The sequence below is a fragment of the Ipomoea nil genome, unplaced genomic scaffold (genome assembly GCF_001879475.1).
Source record: "Ipomoea nil cultivar Tokyo-kokei standard unplaced genomic scaffold, Asagao_1.1 scaffold2826, whole genome shotgun sequence".
NCBI lineage: Eukaryota > Viridiplantae > Streptophyta > Magnoliopsida > Solanales > Convolvulaceae > Ipomoea > Ipomoea nil.
In genome coordinates this window covers 5,779,477-5,801,982 of record NW_017619254.1, presented here as the reverse complement: position 1 = coordinate 5,801,982, position 22,506 = coordinate 5,779,477, and positions in this window count along the sequence as shown.

Below are 22,506 nucleotides of genomic sequence, written 5' to 3'. Positions count from 1 at the left end.
CCATTTGAGACAGAGGAATACAGTGTATATCATTTTAAAACCAAGAGAGGGAACATCAATAGGCTCATCAACACTCTCAACAAAGACCAAAGACAACCATACTCAGCAAGGCAATAGAACAACAAATGACATACTCAACAATAGATACTACCTACCATACTCAAGGTAGGGTTAATCATAGACATGCTCATAATTAATAAAGCGAGATTCATACTCACAACATGTTCTAAGCCCACATAGGACATAGTCAAACCGAAGCATTCATCATAGAGTCATCTCAATGACCCGAATCATAGTGGACCAGTGTGGATGGCTCCAAATCATCAATCACATACCATAGAGTCATCGCAATGACTAGGACCGCAGCCCAATGGAAACGGATCTAGCAACTTTATGTGTGTACACCCCCTATTGAGATTCCAAGCTCAACGGGTTAGTTACTATCTCTGGCAACTGGAATGAGTTTCCCAAGTTGCCAACAAATCATAAGTATCCAAACGGCAATCCGGAGCTTTAAACCCAGTACCGGATCAGTTCACACATAAGTCCCCACACTGTCCACTTTACCAGCTCAATCATCTCATCACATCCATTCCAACATCTCAACAAGAGTCAATACACACGGAATCTAGAGATACAACAAAACATAGATTCCACACAAAGTGTGTACAACAACGGATAAGCTCAATCAATAGCTTATCTACGGAATAATCAATAAAGTACGACATTTGTACAAGATCACATCATAGGATCCAATCAAGAGGTTTCAATGAAAGACATGAAAAGATGCTCAACAACAAGCATTGACTTCAATCCGCTAACAACATGATTGGCAACACGAGTTGCCAATCCTCAATAGGAAGGACAAACAACACATACTAGCATCAACGACATCATAGCTAGCATGCTCATCAAACGGGTAAACCAAAACGATTCCAACGAATCTCAAAGACTCACATAAACCCAACGAATCACAAAGTTGGACCATTAGCACGATTCAAGATACCAAATCCTAACATGGATACTTAAGACCTCGTTCTAGACATACGAAACATCAAGAAGACACACAAAAGCTCAACAATCCAACAAAGGAGGTCAAAATATCACATACCAAAAGATGGAACCGCGGGAAAACAACACCCAACATTCCACCATTGTTGTACTCCGGGGGTGGTCACGTGCCCGCGGTACCCCCCGCCGGGTACACACTTGCCACCCTCGGGTGGGGAGGTGGGTGGGCATCCGCCCGCCGTTCCGCCCGCGGGGAACGTCCCAAGTACAATAATTTCCCCTTCGGGGAAATTCATCTCCATGGTCAAGTTCAAGTCCAAAACACCCCAAATCTCACATACAACAAGGAAATTACTTGAACCCAAGAATAGATCAAAGAATAGCATTCAAGAAACCTAGATACAAGCTCTAAACATGTATTATCACAAGATCATGCATCAAATCTCACATTAACACCAAGAATCATCAATAGAAGTCAAGAATCATTAATAGCAAGTAGAAAATAGGTTTTGTATAGCATGGGTTACCTTTGAAGATCAAAACCTTCTTTCTTCTAATCCTTCTAGGCCCTTCTTTGAAGCTCTTCTTCCTCACAACCTTCTTACACAAGCCAAACCACAAGAAAACACCAAACTTAGATAAAGACACCTTAAAGCTAACTAAAAACACTAAATAACTTAGATCTTACCCTTTCCTAAGCTTGGAAGATAGAAAGGTGGGATCTTGGAAAGGAATTCACCAAGGTATTTTAGGATTAATTCCTCAATTAATCCTACTTAAGGAGTCAAATTTTCGGGGTGTCACACTTGCAATCTTGGATTTGAAGCTTGGATTCCAACATTTCAAGATTGTTCTGTAATACCCCGTGTTACGATCCCTAAACCAAACTAATTAATTAATTACGTACCCTAAAAATGGAATTAAAACCCATTAATTAGCTAAAAAGGGGTCCACCATAGTCCATGGACCCTTATTCCTAAAACCAACCCCTTAGTCCTATAAGGAGTAGAATTGGCAAGTCAATACCATTTAGACACTAATTAGGACTCTTAGCTATTTAAATAGGGGGCATAGGAGACACCTAGAACCCACACCATAATAAATATCACCACACAAGAATTCCCAAGAATCCCCCACCACCAAACGTAGGAGAAATCAAGAAGAGGGGATCTTAGAGAAAAGAGCCTTAATAGCCAAGTGATCTAATTAAGGCTAAGAGGTAACCCATGTCTCAACAAAACCTATTTTCCTTGCTATAATCTCATTCTTTGGCTCCTTCTATATGCTTGCGTCTTGATGATAATCGTGATATAATCTTGATGATTGATGGGATGATTTTATATGTGATCTTGATGATCTTGAAGTTGAAAAGAGGTTCTTGATATTTATGTGATGATTCTTGATAAATCTTGATGTTAGAAATAAAATATGATCTTGATAATCTGGATGGGAATTAGAGCCCTAGGTTGAATTGGGAATTTGTATTGTGATGTTCTTGATATATATTTGGGTGGGAATTCGCATGTTCGGGTGTTGTTTATGTTTAGAAGTCATGATAGGATGTGTTCTATGTGATTCTTGCTTTTGATCTATTAATTGCCTACGTGGTGTCGTTATTTACGTTTAAAAATGTCTAAGCATGGTTTTGGGTTCCACAAGGGATCCCAAGACGCGTTATTGATGAAAGAGTCAGTGGAGGGTAGGTGGGGGTAGGGGAACCCGCCACCTACCCGCTACCCGAGAATCACCGCCAGGCAGCGGGCAGCCGCCGGGCAGACATCTGCCCGCCGGCTACCCGCTGCCCGGAAGATCATCGCCGGTGGGCAGCCGACGGGTGAACCCCACCCACCGGCTACCCGCTGGTCCGTTACCCACCCCGGGTCCTCGGCTTCCCCGTTTGATGTTCCCTACTTGATGTTATCACATCTGTGCTTGTTTTTATAGTTATTTTGAATCATCTCAGTATTTAAGTTCTTTAATTTTGCTTATTTAATACAGGTTTTCCTTGCTATTATCATTTAATTATGGTTCGTACTTGTTTTGAATGTTTTACGGTGTTTGTTAGTGTTTTTGAACCATTGTAGGTGAATTCTATGAGTAAGGGAAGTTCAAGGATGAGTTTGGAGCAATTTTGGATGAGTTCAGGGCCCAGTGGACTCGACGCGTCGAAATTTTCCAGTAGCTAACTAATTCGCGCACAGGAAGTCTCGACGCGTGGAGAAAATTCTCGACGCGTCGAGAGAATAGGCGTCTATTTCTGGGATAAAAGCAGACGCCTAAAGTGGCGCAGCTGGGCAAAATTCAATACAAGCGCGAGATTTCTTTTCCTAATATCAATTGCACGGATTTCAAGGCTCATATCTCCATATTAAAAGTTAGCAATTCAAGGAATCTTCCAAATTCTAAATATCATTAAAGACGACAATTTCTTTATTTAAATATAGGAATTAGAATTTGAGTCCAATTGGGTACAAGATTCCTATTTCATCTCAACTTTGTACCCACTATAAAATCCCTCCTTCCTCAACCCTAATGAGGACCAGACACCGAGAGAATTCAGAGATTCTTGGAGACAAGAAGGAGAGAAATCAAGAGCCACAAGTTGTCTTGGAAAGCAAGAAGAAGACTAGGGAGATTTGGGAAAATCGTCTGGTTAATTCTTGTACTCTTTTGATGATTTGTAATTCTTTATTTATATTTGCTATGTATAATTTAGTCATGCTTGGCTAAATTCTTTAGAGATTCTTGGGTAAAAGTGTTTATGAACCTATGTGCCTGAGCTCTCAGTTTCTTTAATATATTATTATTTGGGTTTAATACTTGTGTTGCAATCGTGATAATATTGTTTGATGCTTGTAATTAATGGCCATAGTTACTAGCTTCATAGCCATGTTTGTGTCACCAATGGGAGTTGGGGCATAAATTAGGGCACACACGATTGCACCTAATGGTTGGTCCTTGGGAAAGGGGAACTTATTAGGGGAAGTTTATTCTAGATTGTTGCCAATCGGGAGATGGTAGTAATTAGGAATAATTGAATGCTGATCTTTGATCTTATTGGGTGTTTAAGCCATGGGAGTGGAAATTCACTAGGAATAGAGATTACGGGAGTAATTCGATTCCAATTTGCATTCCCACACAAATCTTAATTCCAAACTAAATATTGCAAACGATAATTGGCACTAGGTGATTAAATACTTGAATCCCATGAATCTCAACTTCTCTCTAATTGTTTTCAAAATCCTGAACCTTTGTTTTATTTTATTTATTTTATGCCAATCAATCATCTAAGTAATTGTTAGGACTAGCTCTAATGAATAAGTTAGTAACTAGTGCTTGATACAACCACTTCCCTGTGGATCGATAACTCGTACTCCGAGAATTATTTGTTTGCAAATATACTACGCATCACTACTCCCCGTGTTGTCCCAACGGATCCCGTTTGTCGTGCTTGAGTCTAGTTTGATGTTTCGGGTACCATTCGTAAGGTAGAAGAGTCTTAGGAATTGCATGCTAGTTGAATCTGTAACTCGTTAACCTAGGTGGAAGTTGTATGAACCCCTTAGGACTATTCTTAGTTTGTGAATGATCACACGTAAGCTTATTTATGCGTCTCCCCCTTCCCAATGTGCTATTATGTGCTACAATGTGTTATGTGATGCATGATTTGGTTGAGATCGAATTGGTTGTTCTTGAGCTGCGGTTCAGAAGTTGGTTGCGGTCAAATTGATTACCTATGAGCTGCGGTTCATTTTCCTGGCTATGGTCAGTGATTCACTTCTTGGGCTACAGCCCACATGGGCCTCGTGTGCAGATGGTTGATGAGCATATTTTATACCTTAATTTAAATAAGTTTTTATAGGTTAATTTTATTATTTATATTTTATATTTTATTATTATTAGTATATTTTGTTATATTAGTATTAGATAAGTTAGTTAATAAAATTTAAATATAATTAGGCTTATTAATTAGTAACATAATTAAATAAGTTAGTGGGTCCCACTTGCTATTATCCCCTATTACTGGGTTTTAACCTAACTATTGTGCTAGCAAAATGCACCAAATAACAAGATTACGAATATGCAACACACAATATGTAAGTTTTACGGGTGACTAATACATAACATAGAAGTCTTTACACATGGCATGTTCTTTATATAATTATTTTATAATGATTTAACCTATATGATCACAAGTTGTACCGATCATATAATTATTTATGTACCTAAATGGGATGCAAATACCACGCGAGTGCAGATTCGGATAGCCACATAATTATTATAAAGTATATATGCACATATACCAACACAGACGAACCTCATTTACGAATGGATGCAGGCGTTTAATTATGTAGTGTAGCATGTTGTGAGCCTAGATGACATATATGTAGGGTTTATGTCTAATCTTTGTGCTTAGCAGATCATACCAAATATTCATAGTTACGAAATAACAAGCCTAACACGTATGATAATTAGTTATTTATGTTATATGCGAAACCTGCAAGTTGGCATGCCTATATGTGTTTAATCGTAATTATGCTAAATATGCAATTTCTTAAGTCTATAGGCGTAGAGTGTGAAGGCATGTGGACCTATTTCAAGTCTTGAATAATAACTAGTCTTATGGAATCATAAAGCACACATATGTATTATTCCACATGTTAGTCTAGTGCATGATTAACAATTAAATTCACGTGTTTAATATCGTGGCATAACCAAACTTTTGTCATATAAATTCAGGAAGGTCATAAATCATATAACAATTATTCAAATAGCGAAAATTAGATTCTGCGGAAAAGATTGTAAGTAATTAGGAGGAAGGATCTTGCTTCTTATGGGGTAAATAAATTCTAGGGAGACAATAGAATTAGGATCTTAAGTTTGTATACCATGGGTAACGGTGGGTGATCACATAACAAGTATTGGCACTTATATGCAGATTGCTTGTAATTAATAATATTGTATATATGTATAGTGGGATGCCTTATAACATACTGTTTTTGTCTAACATGCTTTGTATGTATACATGAATGCGTGTAAGTGTGTGTATTTTAACATAAACATGTGAGCTATGTGATTTGTCATGTAATGCATATGAATTTCGACCTATGGTTTGGACCATGTACTTTGCATACAAATGTTCTTTAATAATTACGAGTAAGATAGCCTAGGTCCATGATTACTAAAGGTTTTATCTTGTGAAATCTCGATAGAGTTTAATCACACAAGAACTTAGGAAAATTAGTTTTATCTCGGTGGTATTTAGATTTTAGGTAGGCATAAATCTTACTTCTAGAAGCCCAAAATACCTAAACATTTTAGAGTAGAAGACCCTTGATTGCTAATTCCTAAATCAATTGATGACCTGGTGATGAGGCTAAAGTTCTTAATAATTTAGGGAAGGTAGGAGTGGTAACAGGGAGGTCATGCGAGGGGAAAAGTAGAATTAGGGTTATCTCAGGATATGTGTATGTATATATATAAGAGTGATGTAATTTGTTATGGAGTGATATTTCAAGGTTTAGGATATGTTAAGGCAAACTCATAGATGTATATAAGATTATCGTAGTTAGGGCACATGTGTATGGTTTGGGGCTTGGGATATTATATTGTTGTATATAATATGACTGTAACAATTTACATGAATACGTGTGAGTAAGGGATGGTGTTCTATAGGCTCACTAGTTTTATATATATAAGCATATAGGGAGGTACCGTATATGACGCAACCGTGGGAGATTTAGGATTAGGCATGATGATTGGGGTGGCGGTTCAATAATAATAATAATTTGGTGTAAGTGTAGCATATGAATGTAATTGGGATTTACTACATACTTTAGGAAAGTGTATATATATATATATATATATATATATATATATATATATATATATATATATATATATATATATATATATATATATATATAATAGAAGTTTTAGGGGAATATATTTAGAATAGTAGGGATATACCTATTTATGTATAAATGTTTGTTTAGGGGGTCCTTATCTTAGTGGTAGAGGGTCCTAAACAAGGTGTTGAAAGCTTGTGGTCTATTATGCGACATGGACCAAAGTCTAGAGGGATCGTTTTTAAGATAGTTTTGGGGACACAATATATTTTTCCAAGGATAATTTCTAGATGACCACTTGGTTTAGGTTCCTTAGATTCCTACCGGTCTCACTCGGATTGACCTTTGGGTCAAAACTTAAGACGCAATGTACCTGATGGCCTAGATTTCTAGAAATAGAATTAGTCCCTATAATTTCTATGTGACTTATAAGCAAATTAATTTAGGAAGATAATTCGACTTTCATGTTCAAGCATTAGATTGTTATCTACATGTTAAACACATAAGAAGTATCAAGGAAGACACACAAACGCACCATGGATCAATAAAAATGAGAACTCAAGAAAACATACCGTACTAGTGGCTGCGAGGTGGGCGGTCGACCGCCTGTCAAGTCCTCACTGGAACATGGCAGTGGGCACGTGGTGGGTGGTCGACCTCCTATCAAGGCCCCACTGGAACGTGACTGTGAAAAAGAAATCGCCTCGGGAAAGCCCCGAGGATGCATGATTTCAAGTCCAAAGAATTCCATACTTATGTGAACAACAGAAGGGATTTGAATACATGGGAAATCTCAAGGGATCACATTATTATGACACTAACAAGGAATACGGGAGATTTCAACTAGATATTATAAGGATCACACACCCCATTCTTCCCCTTCTTAATTAAAGCTATGTTCCCCAAACTTTCGCCAAACAGCGGACTGCCTTTTCTTGCTTCTAGGAGGCATCCGCACTAAGATTTCCTCATCCGATCAACTACACAACTGGCCGGGATGGGATGATGTTATTCACATAGCTAGGAATGGACTCGGACTCGGCCATGAGCATGAAGAAGCAACTCCGATCCCGATGACTCGGACTATAAGAATGAAGGCGACTCCGACGACTTCTACATGCCATGTGTAAAAAAAAATATGGCCATTGGGTAGAAAATTCCCTTTTCCTCCTCGATTGCTACGCACGGTATGTAGCAAGAATTTACTTTCTGATATTTACTCATGAGTGTGATTCTCAGCATGCTTAGCTTGGTATGGTGAAAAGCACTGTAACACCCCTAAAATTTAAAACCTTGAATACTTATGAAATAAAGATAATACTATCATTAAAACCCAAAACAGAGCATACTAAACATAAGTGTTTGGGGGTTCTATGCCTCATCTGAGCTGGAGAGCTCTGATGCACAGGCTAGACTATCTAATCATCCTCAAAACAATGTCATTACATCATCATGGCACGCAGGCCGATAAGGAAGCTAACTAACTAAGCCTCGGGTCCTCTAGCGCGCTTCGGAGCTACTCATTTGTGCCTGAAAGCCAAATATATCTGTTCAGCGAATAATGCTGGTAACCCACTCCAACGCGTTAAAATACAATATAGGTATATATATATATATATATATATATATATATATATATATATATATATATATGTATATATATATATATATATGTATATATATATATGTATGTATATATATATATATATATGTATATATATACATACATACATATATATATATATATATATATATATATATATATATATATATATATATGAAAACCATTTTGAAGCCGGAAGATATATATACTTAGGAGACTCTAATTTAAAACCGAGAATAGACTCAACAGGGACAAACACATTCATTAGTTATAATCATGCATATTGTTAGGAATAAAGTGTAATGGTTTTGATATGCCAAATATGTATTTGTAGAACCCCCCAATTTTATTTCATAGGTCTTGTAGAGTCTTAGATCATGATCGGGAAATTATTTAATTTGCAAAAGAGAAAAACAGAGAAAGATGCATAAAAATAGAAGAAGAAGATATCAAGCCGAAAATCAAGAATTTGTCTGGAGAAAATGACAAATTGAAGAAGAAGATGAATAATATGATATTCATGTCAATGCTACTCAAAAAGAATTCCCAGAACAATTTTCGTTGAAGACTATTAAGATTGGAAGATTGCATGAATTTGACTTGGAGATCAAGCATCTATGGAAAGAAAGGAGTACATCAAAGATGATTGGAGATGTAACCAATAGACCGTATGGACGAGTTAGAAGATGCCTGATATATTATACGAAATGGCTTAAGTTTGAAACTCACCATCAACAATTTTACAAGGTAAAATTTGAGAAGCCAAATCTAATTAAATCTGATGGAGTTGGGCGCTAGTTTGGCTTTGGGCGTCGATTGCTCACTTGGGTGGCAATTGAGAAGCAAAGCCAAATTTAATTAAATATGATGGAGTTGGGTGCCAGTTTGGCTTTGGGCGTCGATTACAAGTAGAAATTGGGTGGCAATTGAGAAGCAATTGCACTTGGGAGCCGATTTCATAGCAATTGAAATTGGGAGCTAGTTTCAGAGAAATTGAAATTGGGAGCTAGTTTCACATGGGAATCAATTCAAGTTGGGAGCCAATTAAAGTTGTAATATGGGATGCAATTTCAAATTGGGGACCAATTAAAAGAAGACGTTGGGAAGCAATTGAATTGAGATGAAATTCAATACCAGGAGAAGTATGGGAGCCAATTTCGAAGTCAAGGTCAATAAAATTAAAATTGGGAAGTAATTGAAGCACCAGGAGAAGTTTGGGAGCCAATTGCAAGTCAAAATCAATTGGGGGCCAATTACAATGGAGAAATTCAGATTGGGAGCCAATTGCAAGTCAAAGTCAATTGGGAGCCAATTACAATTGAGAAATTCAAATTGGGTGCCAATTACAAGTCAATTGAAATTGGGTGTCAATTACAAAGGAGAAATTCAAATTGGGAGGAAGTTCAAAGCCAGTTTGAAACATCAGAACACCCAGACGAAGAAGATGAGAAAACTTACTGTGAAGAATTTCACAGAAAGAAAAATACTAGTCTAACTAGTATGGGATTAAATTGAAGAATATTTTTGAAGTATTTAAATCCCAAGAACCACTTCAGAGCTGTTTAGAGAAGCCATTCTACACAAAACTGAGACCCAGATATTCCCACGAAACGTGAGAACAGCAGAGGAATATTAGATGAAGTTGGGAACTCATTTCCATGAAGTTGAAGCTCAATCAACGACTAGCTTATCTCTTCTGACACTTTTGCCAGAAGATAAGATAAGATCTCTGACAAAAAGATACAGAATTCAAAAATGAGATCGTCTCTTTCCATCGGGCAGATTCTCATTACCAGCTATAAAATGATGAATATAAGAAGACTTGAAGATGTGGGGAACATACGAGCAAAGAGATAAATAAGAGCAAGAATACATAGAGAAAAAGTCTCATTTGGTACAGAGCATACCAAAAGAAATCTTCAAGTGAGAGAAAAGAAAAAGAATTCAGAGAGCTTCAAAGAGAAATATTCTGAGAGTTCAAAAAGCAGAGCTAAACAGAGCATATAAATCAAGTGCTTTACTTGATATATTCAAAGAGAGAAAAACACTCATAGATACAGAGCTTACACGAGAAATCTCTCAAGAGTGTTAAATCTTCATCAAAGAGACCTGCATCGCATTGAAGATCAACTACAGAGTCTCGAAGTTGGAAGCAAGACAAAACTTGTTTTGGAGCAAAACAAGGAAGGGAGGAAAGTAGCATGGTGAAATCCTGGATTGTCACACGGAGCTGTGAGATCCGAAGCAGCAGTGTCGGAGGCACTGGGAGTGATTTGTGCGGGCTTTGTGATCAAAGCACTAGATCACGGGATACGTTTCTACCGGAGTGTGGAAGACGGGGGGAAAGTAACGCAGAGTCGTGAAATCCTAGGATAGTAGCGCAGCGACGTGAAACCCGAAGAAGCATTGTGGTATCACTGGGCGTGATTAGTGCGGGCTTGGTGATCAAAGCACTAGATCACGGAATTCATTGTATCTTGGACCAAGAAGTGGTGGATATAGTGAATTGCTCTTGGGGATAAGAGCAAGTGGAGTAGGAGGATTACACCACCTCCGAACCACTATAATTGTCTTGTGTTCTTTACGGCTTTCTTTACTTACTGCTCTTGCTTGCTTCACACGAGATATACTGCTCACAATCTCACACACACTTTATCTTTATTTATTTCCACTGTGCACCATACTCTAACAATCTAGTTAAGATTTTTTGTTTCTCTATGGCTTAGCAATTGTTGTGTTGTGCGAAAAAGTTTGAAAGTCTATTCACCCCCCCCCCCCTAGACTTTCACGTTACCTCTTTTGGGACCAACACATATAAAGATACTTGCATACACCTTAAGGTCACATATCAACATATCAGCATTCAATCATTATCTCAACACATAAACACTTTGGTGGTGCCGCAGGACCAATCGCATACCCATACATGAGGGTCAGCGCATATAGCGCTAACACGGCCCCGAAGCACCCTGGCTCGTACCGCAGCACGAAGGGTTGATCGCAACCAACTGATGAACCACAGCTCATCACAACGTTTGATCGCAACCAAACGGTGGACCGCAGCCCAAATAGTGTGTATTTCTGATCGCAAACAGATTATGAACCGCAACTCATTTATAACGTTTGATCGCAACCAAACGGTGGACCGCAGCCCTATATATATATTTATATACCTGACCAATCGCAACTGGCCTGGTTAACAGCCGATGGTTCTCAACTCATCCAACTGCCCGTATAGCCAATTGATCGCAACCAATTGGGGTATCATGCACATATAACAAATAGCAAGAACATGCAACCCACATTAGCACATTGGGAAGGGGGAAAAACGTATAAATAAAACTTATGCGTGGTCAACCACATACTAGGAATATGCCTAAGGGGTTCATACATCTTTCACGTAAGCCAACAGGATGCCAATTCAACTAGCATGTAATACACAAGACTCTTTTATCCTACAAACGGTACCCGAAACATCAAAATAGACTCAGGAACGATAAACGGGGTCCGATGGGACAGCACGGGGCACGGGGAAACATCAAACAGGGAAAACCACCAATCCACACTGGGAAAAACCAGCGGGTAGCCGGCGGGTGGACCTCCACCCGCCGGCGGCGCCATTCTGGGTAGCGGGTGCCCGGCGGGTAGGTGGCGGGTTCCCCTACCCCCACTAACTCTTTTGTAATAATTGGGTCCCGGGATCTTTCGTGGAACCCGAAACCATGTTTAGACACTTTTAAACACAAATGATGACACCACGTAATCAAGTAATGGATTAAAATCATGAATCACATTAAATACATCTTAACATGACTTCTAAACATAAACAAGACTCAATACCCGAACATGCAAAATCCCACCCAAACATACCAAGAATATCGCAATACGAAATCCACGATTTAACCTAGGGCTCTAATCATATTTAAATCACAAAATCATACTTTATCTTTAAATTCAAGAACATCAAGATTTATCAAAATCAACACATAATTATCAGGATCCTCTCATAATCATCAAGATTATCAAGATCAACACATAAGATCATGTCATAAACGTCAAGATCATATCATAATCATCATAAAAGATTTATCAAGACACAAGCATAGAATTGCATATCAATGGAGCCAAAGAAGAAGATTATAGCAAGGAAAATAGGTTTTGTTGAGACATGGGTTACCTCTTAGCCTTAATTAGAATCCTTGGCTATTAAGGTTCTTTCTCCAAGATCTCCTCTTTTTGATTTCTCCTACGTTTAGTGATAGGGGAATTTTTGGGAATTCTTGTGTGGTGTGAATTCTAGGTGCCTCCTATGTCCTTATATATATCTAAGAGTCCTAATTAGGGTCTAAATGGTAGAGATTTACTAGTTCTATTCCTTATAGGACTAAGGGTTTGGTTTAGGGATAAGGGTTCATGGTCTATAGTGGACCCTTCCTAATTAATTAAGGGAAATTAATTCTCTTTTAAGGGTAAGTAATTAAGTATTTATTTTGGGTTTGAGGTCGTAACACGGGGTGTTACACCCTCCCCCCTTAAAAGAGACTTCGTCCCCGAAGCCTGTGCGTGGATCCAGTCTTTCACCCTTGGGCGTCACGTATTTGGCCTCCTGAATTTAGGAAATGTGGCTCCACGTGTCATTTGCTGGGGGTAGAGTGGAGCTTGGTGAGGTGGTGTTTAGAAAGTTTGGGTCTACCTTGGTTTTTTGCTCCCGAGCTAGAAGCCCCGCGTGTGCCCATCATGGCCTCAATTGCCGCCACACTCCGATCCAATGAGTGTGTTGCGAGGATTAGGGATGAGAACCCTTCATCCATGATTCGGTTCTGTCGGGTGAGTTGCGCGAGGATGCGCTCATTGACGGACCTTTCATCTTGGTCTTCCGGGTTCCCTCTTTCTTGTGCGGATGCAGGTGGGTTAGGATCGCTATCTTCTTCCTGTTCTTCTTGTTCCCCACATTTTTGCATTGCCCGTCTCAGTTTCTTGTTGGAGATATCCAACTGGTCAACCAACTCTCGCCGTTCTTCCGTGGGCTTCAGGCAAACCTCCTCGAGGGTGATGTACTGTCCCTCTCTGATATGGTAGATATCGTTGCGGCGGAGGTTCTGGGCATTAAAAATCATTCCACTCACGGGTTTGGTTTCCGTGTGGCTTAGGTCCACCCCTTTTCTTTCCATGATCCAACTTAGGATCATCCCGTAAGGTAGGCTAAACCGGTTGTTAGACTTGCAGAATTCCATGTGTTTCAGCATAAGGGCGGGTAGATTGAACTTGACCTTGTGTTTCAGAAAGTAGGCAAAGGTGCACTCTAAGCTCCCCACATCTTTGCTCTTGTTGTTCGTGGGCATCAAGCTGTTAGTTACAATCATGACTAGCAACTTCTGTTCGGCGGTTAGCCATTTCCTGTTTGGTTAGGTGGCCTAGGTGAAGCCATCTTCCTTTCCTAGTAGGTACCCTAGGTAATCCTTGTACCCCGTGCCTTGGGTACCGATCCATGCCTTTTGGTCATAGTCTGACACGCCCGTGGTGGTCAGTTTCAGGAGTTTGGCCAAGCGGCCTTCGGAGAGCACTATTTCTTTGCCTCGGACCTTGGAGGTGACTTCCAACTTATCCCTCCGTTTGATGGCTATCAAGTGGCGATAGAATTCTTTCACCAACTCGGGGTACGTATCTCCTTTGATTGTGAGATAGGTATCTAAAAGCCCTTGGAAATTAAGCATATTGACCAACTCCAGAGAGAATTGGTTGGGTTCGAGGGCTTTACCTCCGATCAACGTGTAGTCAGCGTTGTTCCATTCCGGGGTTCGGATACAAATGGGCTTTTTCGACATTGTTGAGGTTTTCCACGGTGGTGTTATTTCGGTGATGTTTTCCGGCGATGTTTTCCAGCGGTGGTTTTCGGAAGCGTTTTTCGGCGAGACTCCGGTAGGGTTCCGGCAAAAGGTCGGCGGTGTGGCTTGACTCTGGTGGTGTTCCGGCTCGGCGGTGACGGCGTGGTGGATTCTGGCGGAGCTAGGGGCTGCATGCGGCAGTGGTGGTTGGCTGGTCGAGCGGTGATGGTGGACGTCGGTCGTGGTGGCGGACGAGCTTGGTTGTGGTGGCGTCGTCGGCTGGTCGTGGTGGCGGACGGTCTTGGTTGTGGTGGCGGGTCATCGGCGGGAGCGGGGCGGTTGTTCGCCGGTCGGTTGACGGCAGTGCGGCGGGGGTGTGCGATGGGGGTGGTGCCGGCGATTGTGGAGGGAGAGAGAGGGAGGAAGTGTGTGGGAGGAAGAAGAAGAAGGGTTTTTATTTGGGGATTTTGTGGGTTTTGGGATTTAGAGGGGTTCACTGATCATCCTAAGCAGAATTCTGCTCCCTAATTTTCTTCCGATTGATTTGCGGGGTCCTCGTCTCCTGGGGCCACGTTTTCTTCGTCGAGGTTGCCTTCATTTTCAAGATCAGCCTGAGTGCGGCTCATGACGAATACTTTTCCAGAGGTACCATAACTCCCTTGGTTGATCGTTCCACCTTGTTGGCCCATGATTGTAGGGCGTGTGTTTGGGCGTTGAGTGCACTGGAAGGACTTGTGTCGCTCTCCTCCGCAGTTGAAGCATCGCCAGGGGTTTCCCTGGCAGTCCTTGCCTCTGTGGTCCTTGTTGCATCTTTGGCAAGGGAGGGGCCTTGCATTTGCATCGTTGTTCCTCAGGGGCGGCCCTTGGCCAGCTGGGTTTCTTGGCCTCGTGTTAGCGTCGTTTCTAATCCTTTTTTACAAGTGGCGCCCCACCTCCTATGTTCCTTTTACGGATCTGCTCTTGAACTCCCAGTTGTAGTAGTTGGATTCGATAGAGATCGGCGGCGCTGGTGTAAGCATCATTGAGGTTTCGGGGTCTGCTCACGATTAGGGCTTTTCGGGCATCGAAATTGAGGCCTGACACAAACTTTTCTATCTTGGTTGTTTCCGTAGGAACTAATTCGGGTGTGAAACGGGCCAGCTCGAGGAATCGTTTGTGGTACTACATGACGGTGGCCATCCCTTGTTTTTAGTGGAGGAATTCCTCGTACATGGTTTCCCTTACGTGTGCGGGGTAGAATCGTTCTCACAGCCGTGCCTTTAGGCTTTCCCTGTTGAATCTCGGTTCTTGTCTATAAGTGGGTCCCTCGTGGATCCACCAAAGGTCGGCCTCGTGTCCGAAGTAGAACGAGGCTATCTCTACGCGGCGCTCCTCTGGGCATTCCACTAACCCGGGGATTTTGTCGAATGTTCGGATCCATTCTTCGAGGATCATGGGGTCCTCTTCCCCCAAGAAGGTAGGTGGCCGATGGTTTGAGACTTGTCGAGTGACATCTGGGTTTCGGTTTGGCGGTGGTGGTGGTCGGTTGTTGTTACGGAGAACTACGTCGCTTAGTGCCTGGGCTACCTGAGTCAGTTGTTGTAGATTCTGAGCTAGAGGATCGTGAGTGGAGGGTTCAGGGGTCCTTGATTGCCTTCTGGTTGGTGCCATGCTGATGGTCTACAAGGCCAATGTTTATCGTAATGGTGAGTTAGTGTGTTGCACCCTTACCTTGATGCGATAAGCGTAGGGGAAGTTCTTTAAATTAAGTGCAGAATAAAGTGAGGGGAAGTTTATGTAATGATAGTTGGGCTCATAATCTCACCGCGCGTCCTAAGTTTCCTGAATCCTATGTTCCTAAATACCTAGAGTTCAAGCTTAATGTCTTAAAGTCTTGTCTTAAGAGTCTTATCCTATGGTCAAACTTAGGCTCTGATACCAACTGTAACACCCCTAAAATTTAAAACCTTGAATACTTATGAAATAAAGATAATACTATCATTAAATCCCAAAACAGAGCATACTAAACATAAGTGTTTGGGGGTGCTATGCCACATCTGAGCTAGAGCTCAGATGCACAGACTAGGGGATATTGAAAGAAATTTGGAAATGCATAAAAATTATCTGACATTCTCAGCAAATTTTTAATTTCAGAAATAAATTTATTAATATCCTGAAAAATTTTTGCCCGTTTAGTAAAAAATGGCCAGTGTAGATTATGGCCAGAGGCCCAGGGCCATATATGGGTGCATAGGTGTTTTTATACCAATTGATTGAATCTATTAGTTTCCAAGTATTTATTTTTCTATCAACACTTACAAGTCAATAGGGGTGGTAGGGTTTGCTAGTTGATGTTGAGACTTGAGAATATGTATCTAATGTTGCTCTAAGACGCATATAAACGAAATTATGTGGTGATTGGTTGGGTACTTTTGCACCATATATATTATGAATTTTGATACCCATTATCATATTTGTTTACCTACTTTTATGATTTTGTCATCCTACTATTCAATTCAAATCCTGTAGTAATTACAAAAGTCATTACACTTTTAGTCTTCTAATTTTTTTAACAATAATGGAATAAAAAATAAGGGAGAAAACATTTTAAAAAATGGCTATTGTTTATGCATTATATAGAATAAAGTTCAAATGCGGCGGGGTCTTTCCGTGCGGCGGTGCGACGGAATTTCAGAATACACCAACAGTGTTAACAATATGCACCAACAGTGTAAGGAAAACACACCACAACGAAATGCAATAAAACATCAAAAAATACACAACAAACCCAAAAAAAGACATCATATAAATCACCACCCCAATGGTGTATTTCCGAACAGTGTATGGTGTTTTTACTCACACCTAATGGTGTGTGTTTGGTGATGCGTACCTAATTTTCCTCTATTTTTTGTGGTGTATTTTCCTAATGTTGATGGTGTATATTTGTTAAACTATTGGTGATGCCGCACCGTAAGACACCGCCGCATCTGAACTCGCCTCGCATTATATATATATATATATATATATATATATATGTTGGTCCCAAAAGAGGTAGGGTGAAAGTCTAGAGGGGGGGGGGGGGGGGTGAATAGACTTTCAAACTTTTTCGCACAGCACAACAATTGCTAAGCTAGAGATAAACCAAAACTCTTAACTAGATTGTTAGAGTATGGTGCACAGCGGAAATAAATAAACATAAAGTGTGTGTGAGATTGTGTGAGTAGTATATCATCGTGAGAGCAAATATGTAAAGAGCGGTATGTAAAGAAAGCAGTAAAGAACACAAGACAATTATAGTGGTTCGCAAGGTGGTGTAATCCTCCTACTCCACTTGCTCTTTTCTCCAAGAGCCAATTCACTATATCTACCACTCCTTGGTTCCAAGATACAATGAATTTCCGTGATCTAGTGCTTTGATCACAAAGCCCGCACTAATCACGCCCAGTGACACCACACTGCTGCTTCGGGTTTCACGTCGCCGCGCTACTATCCCAGGATTTCACGACTCCGCGTTACTTTCCCCCCGTCTTCCACACTCCGGTAAAAACGTATCCCGTGATCTGGTGCTTTGATCACTAAGCCCACACCAATCACGCCCAGTGCCTCCGACACTGCTGCTTTGGATCTCACAGCTCCGTGTGACAATCCAGGATTTCACAGCTCCGTGCTACTTTCCTCCCTTCTCTTGTTTTGCTCCAAAACAAGTGTTGTCTTGCTTCCAACTTCTGAGACTCTGTAGTTGATCTTCAATGATGCGCAGGTCTCTTTGATGAAGATAAACACTCTGGAAAGATTTCTCCTGATAGCTCTGAGTGTTTTCTCTCTTTGAATATATCAAGTAAAGCATTTGATATTTTTGCTCTGCTTTGCTCTGTTTAAGAACTCTCAGAATATTTCTCTTTTGAAGCTCTCTGAGTTCTTTTCTCACACTTGAAGATTTTAGCTCTTAGAATTTTAGCTCTCTGCTTTTTGCTCGTTGTTCCCCTGCCTCAAGTCTTCATATCTTCATCATTTTATAGCTGGTGATGAGAATTCGTCCGTTGGAAAGAGACGCTCCCATGTCAGAGATCTTATCTTATCTTCTGCAAAAATGTCAGAAAGAGATAAGCTAGCCGTTTGAAAGATCTTCATCTCCATGTAAATGAGCTCCCAAACTTCATCTGATATTCCTCTGTTTTAACGTTGAATGGAAATATCTGGGTCTCAGTTTTGGTGTAGAATGGCTTCTCTGATCAGCTCTGAAGTGGTCCTTGTATCTTTGGGATTCAAAAATAATCTTTATTTTAATCCCATACTAGTTAGACTAGTATTTTCCTTGTGAGAATATTTTTTACTGTAAGTTCTGCTTCATCTTCTTCATTCTCACGTCTGGGTGTTCTCAGACTTCAAACTGGCTTTGAACTTCCAGACTTCAAACTGGCTTTGAACTTCCACCCAATTTGAATTTCTCCTTTGTAATTGACACCCAATTTCAATTGGCTTGTAATTGGCACCCAATTTGAATTTCTCCATTGTAATTGGCTCCCAATTGACTTTGACTTGCAATTGGCTCCCAACATCTCCTGGTGCTCCAATTACTTCTCAATGTTGACTTCGAAATTGGACTTCTCTTTGAATTTCATCTCAATTCAATTGCTCCTCAATGTCAATTGGCTCCCAATTTCAATTCTACATTGGCTCCCAACTTGAATTGATTCCATTTGGCTGCTCCCAACTTGAATTGATTCCATTTGAAACTTGCTCCCAATTTCAATTTCTTGAAACTTGCTCCCAATTTCAATTTCTCTGAACTAGCTCCCAATTTCAATTAATCTCAATTTCTCTGAAACTGGCTCCCAATTTCAATTGCTTCGAACTAGCTCCCAATTTCAATTTCTATGAAATCGGCTCCCAATTCCTTTAAATTGGAATATTGCCACCCAAGTGAAATTGCTTCCCAATTTCCACTTGTAATCGGCGCCCAGCGCCCAACTCCATCAGATTAATTTAATTTGACTTCTCAAATTTTACCTTTTAAAATTGTTGATGGTGAGTTTCAAACTTAAGCCATTTCGGATAATATATCAAGCATCATCCACTTCGTCCATACAACTTTTAATTAAATCTCCAATCACATTTGATGTACTTCTTTCTTTCCATAGATGCTTGATCTCCAAGTCAACTTCATGCATTCTTCCAATATTAATTTTCTTCACGAAAATTCTTCTGGGATATCTTCTTTGAGTAGTAGCGACGTGAATATTGTATCATTCATCTTCTTCTTCAATTTTTCATTTTCTCCAGACAAATTCTTGATTTTCGGCTTTATATCTTCTTCTTCTATTTTCATCCATCTTCCTCTGTTTTTCCCTTTTGATAATTAAATAATTTCCCGATCATGGTCTAAGACTCTACTAGACCTATGAAATAAAATTGGGGGATCTACAAATACAAATTTGGCATATCAAAACCATTACACTTTATTCCTAACAATTTCCCCCCTTTTGATAATGCCAAAACCTATACTCAGTCATTGGCTTTAAGTCTTTGAAAAATAATCTTTTTGCTCAATTTTATTTGACAAAGCCAAGATGAGTTTAACAAATGGTTTTCTAGACACAATCAAAAGAAATTTGTGAATTAAATTTTTAGACAAGCTCCTAAACGCATCTTGAATTATTTTTATTTTGATCATCATCAATTTTTAATTTTGTTGTGCGTTTGACATATTTCTTGTCTTTTAATTCACGAAAGTCTAATTACATTAAACAAATAAAATTAAAGACTTAAAATAGACCATGGGAAATTATTATTGATATATTTCGAATTTATAGAGAAAAACGCAACAGAGGTTCGAAAATAGAGAATATATCAGCTTAAGAGAATTTTCAGATTACCTTCTGGGTTTCTTCACACCAAAGTCTTTCTTCAAAATTTCCTTGACATGTTCTCTGAGCTTGAAGAAATCATCTTTGAACTTTGCATTCTGAAATTTCTTTGTAAGCTGTCCGGCCATATAGTATCCATAAGCTTCTTTGATATTGTTGCCCGGAAGAACTCCGTTTTCCCACCATAAGACACATTCTTCGAAGCTTCTTTCTTCTCCAAGATTCATGCCCATATTTCCGGTGAAATCTCTTAGTTCATACCACATCTCGGTTCTTTTCCTTTTGCCTTCTTCTTCTTTATTCTTTTCCGAGATCCATTGGGCTTGATCGGCTGCAGGCCATTTCTTGATCATGCTTGGTAAATTTTCTTTGGTCCAAATTGTTGTCTGAGTGGCGGTACCCTTAGAGCATTCGAACCAGCCACGCTGTTCAGCAACCTTTGATGTACTCGTACCAAGACTAGGATTCGCGAACTGAGCAAAACCAATCTGAGATGGTCCTTGTGAGGATTGTCCGCGGCTTCGGCCTCTACCTTGAGTAGACACTACTGGCTGTTGTTGACTTCCAAGAATAAATTCTTGTTGTTGCAAAGCCAAGTGACTGAGAATTTCTTCCCCCCTTTTGGCGTTATCAACCAAAAATGCAAGGGTCTTAAAATCTCGGTCTTGGTTTGCCTTCACAGTTTCAACACTGTTGTGTGTTTCAATGGAAACGGTTTGCACGTTGTCAAGCTTGTTTGTTGTAACTGCGAGTTCAGCTTCAAGTTTGTTGATTCGGCTTTCTTGATCTTGAATCGCCTTGATTTGTCTCAATTGACGTTCGTTGTGAATCTTTTCAGCTGCTTCACGCTCCTTCTTCATGAGCTGAATGACTTAAAGTAAGCCTTTCGTCACTTCTCCTTTCAAGATTCTTTCTGCTTTGTCAATCTGAGTCTTCAAAGAATTTTGATGCTCCATTAATTCTTTCAGATTGACTCGGGTATCCGTGTGTTGTTGTTCTAGCATTTGGTTTTGTTCAACCAATTTTTCTCCAATAGTTTGACAAACAACATCACTGGATTCGGCAACTTTGGCAAATAAGGATGAGAATATGTCATCTTCTTGTTCATCCATCTGCACAAAATTTTGAGGGGATCCGAATGGACTTTTATTCGGATCTGTGAGAATAACTGTGTCAATAAGTTGCATCCCTTCTTCTTCAGGTGATTCGGCTTCTTGATTGAGATCACCAATTTCTTCTTCTAAGACCTCTGTTCTCGTGTAGTTCTCTGTAAATAAATCTTCATTTTCTAGAACAGGGTCCATGGTAGGCATGGTAGACTCGGTATGGTGTACCGGCAATACACTGGATAAATCCTCTGTGATTTGTTGTCTATTCTCAGTAGCAACTTCTACTGCAACTTCCACTGGTATATCTCTTCTTCTTTCTTCTGACACTTGTTCTTCATTGGCTCCCACAAGTTGTTCATTGCACTCCAGATTCACATTAATTGGTGTAGGGGTCAAATCAGATATCAATAAAGAAGCATCATGAACTTTCACAGGTATGTCCATATGATTTTCAGTGCTTATGATTGGTACATCAATGAGTGCCGTCCCATCAGTTCTTTCATCAAAGGCTTCATTATCCACAAAAGATGTGTTACCTGGATAATGATGTGTGTCATAAACTGACCTTTGTAGAGCTAACTGAAGTGAAATTTCATTCTGTCTCTCTTGTTCGGCTAAACGGTCTTGAGCCGTACTGCCTCCTTTTATTGGTGCTTTTCCTTTTTGTCTGGCTGCCTTCTCGTGTTGCTTCATGTGATACACTTGATTTAAATCCATGTTGAGCGCATCTAGCATCACGTTCGTTCCACACCATTCCAAGGAAAAATCTTCACTCCGTATCAAATCTGGGGTGATTTTTGACATGAAAGAATGATATCTTTCAAGTTTCCATTCTTTCCAAGTTTGCACCATTATCAATTCTTTCAACAGCTCCGGATCATCTTGAATGAGCGCTGAGTCAAAAACTATAGGTCATGCACTTCCTTCGGCTGCAGATTGACTCGAGAGCCTTTTTTGTAGATCATTTGAAATTTGCACATCAACTCCTGCAAATTCCATTTTTGTAGTATCATCAACTCCTTCGGCCAACAAGTTTGGTTCGGCATATTTGATCGGAACAATTGCCATGGCCGTACTGATGGCTTCTTGATCTCTTCCTGATCGATTGCTTGATCCCATTTGATTACTTGAGGTTGAGATTGCTTTGCTGTTTCTCGGTCTGGAACTCTGAGGTGTTTTTGAACTTGTAGAACTCCCACCTTCTTGTCCTCTTCTCTGGCTTGACCTTTTTCCAAAATTAGGACTGAATTTTCTGAAGAGAGC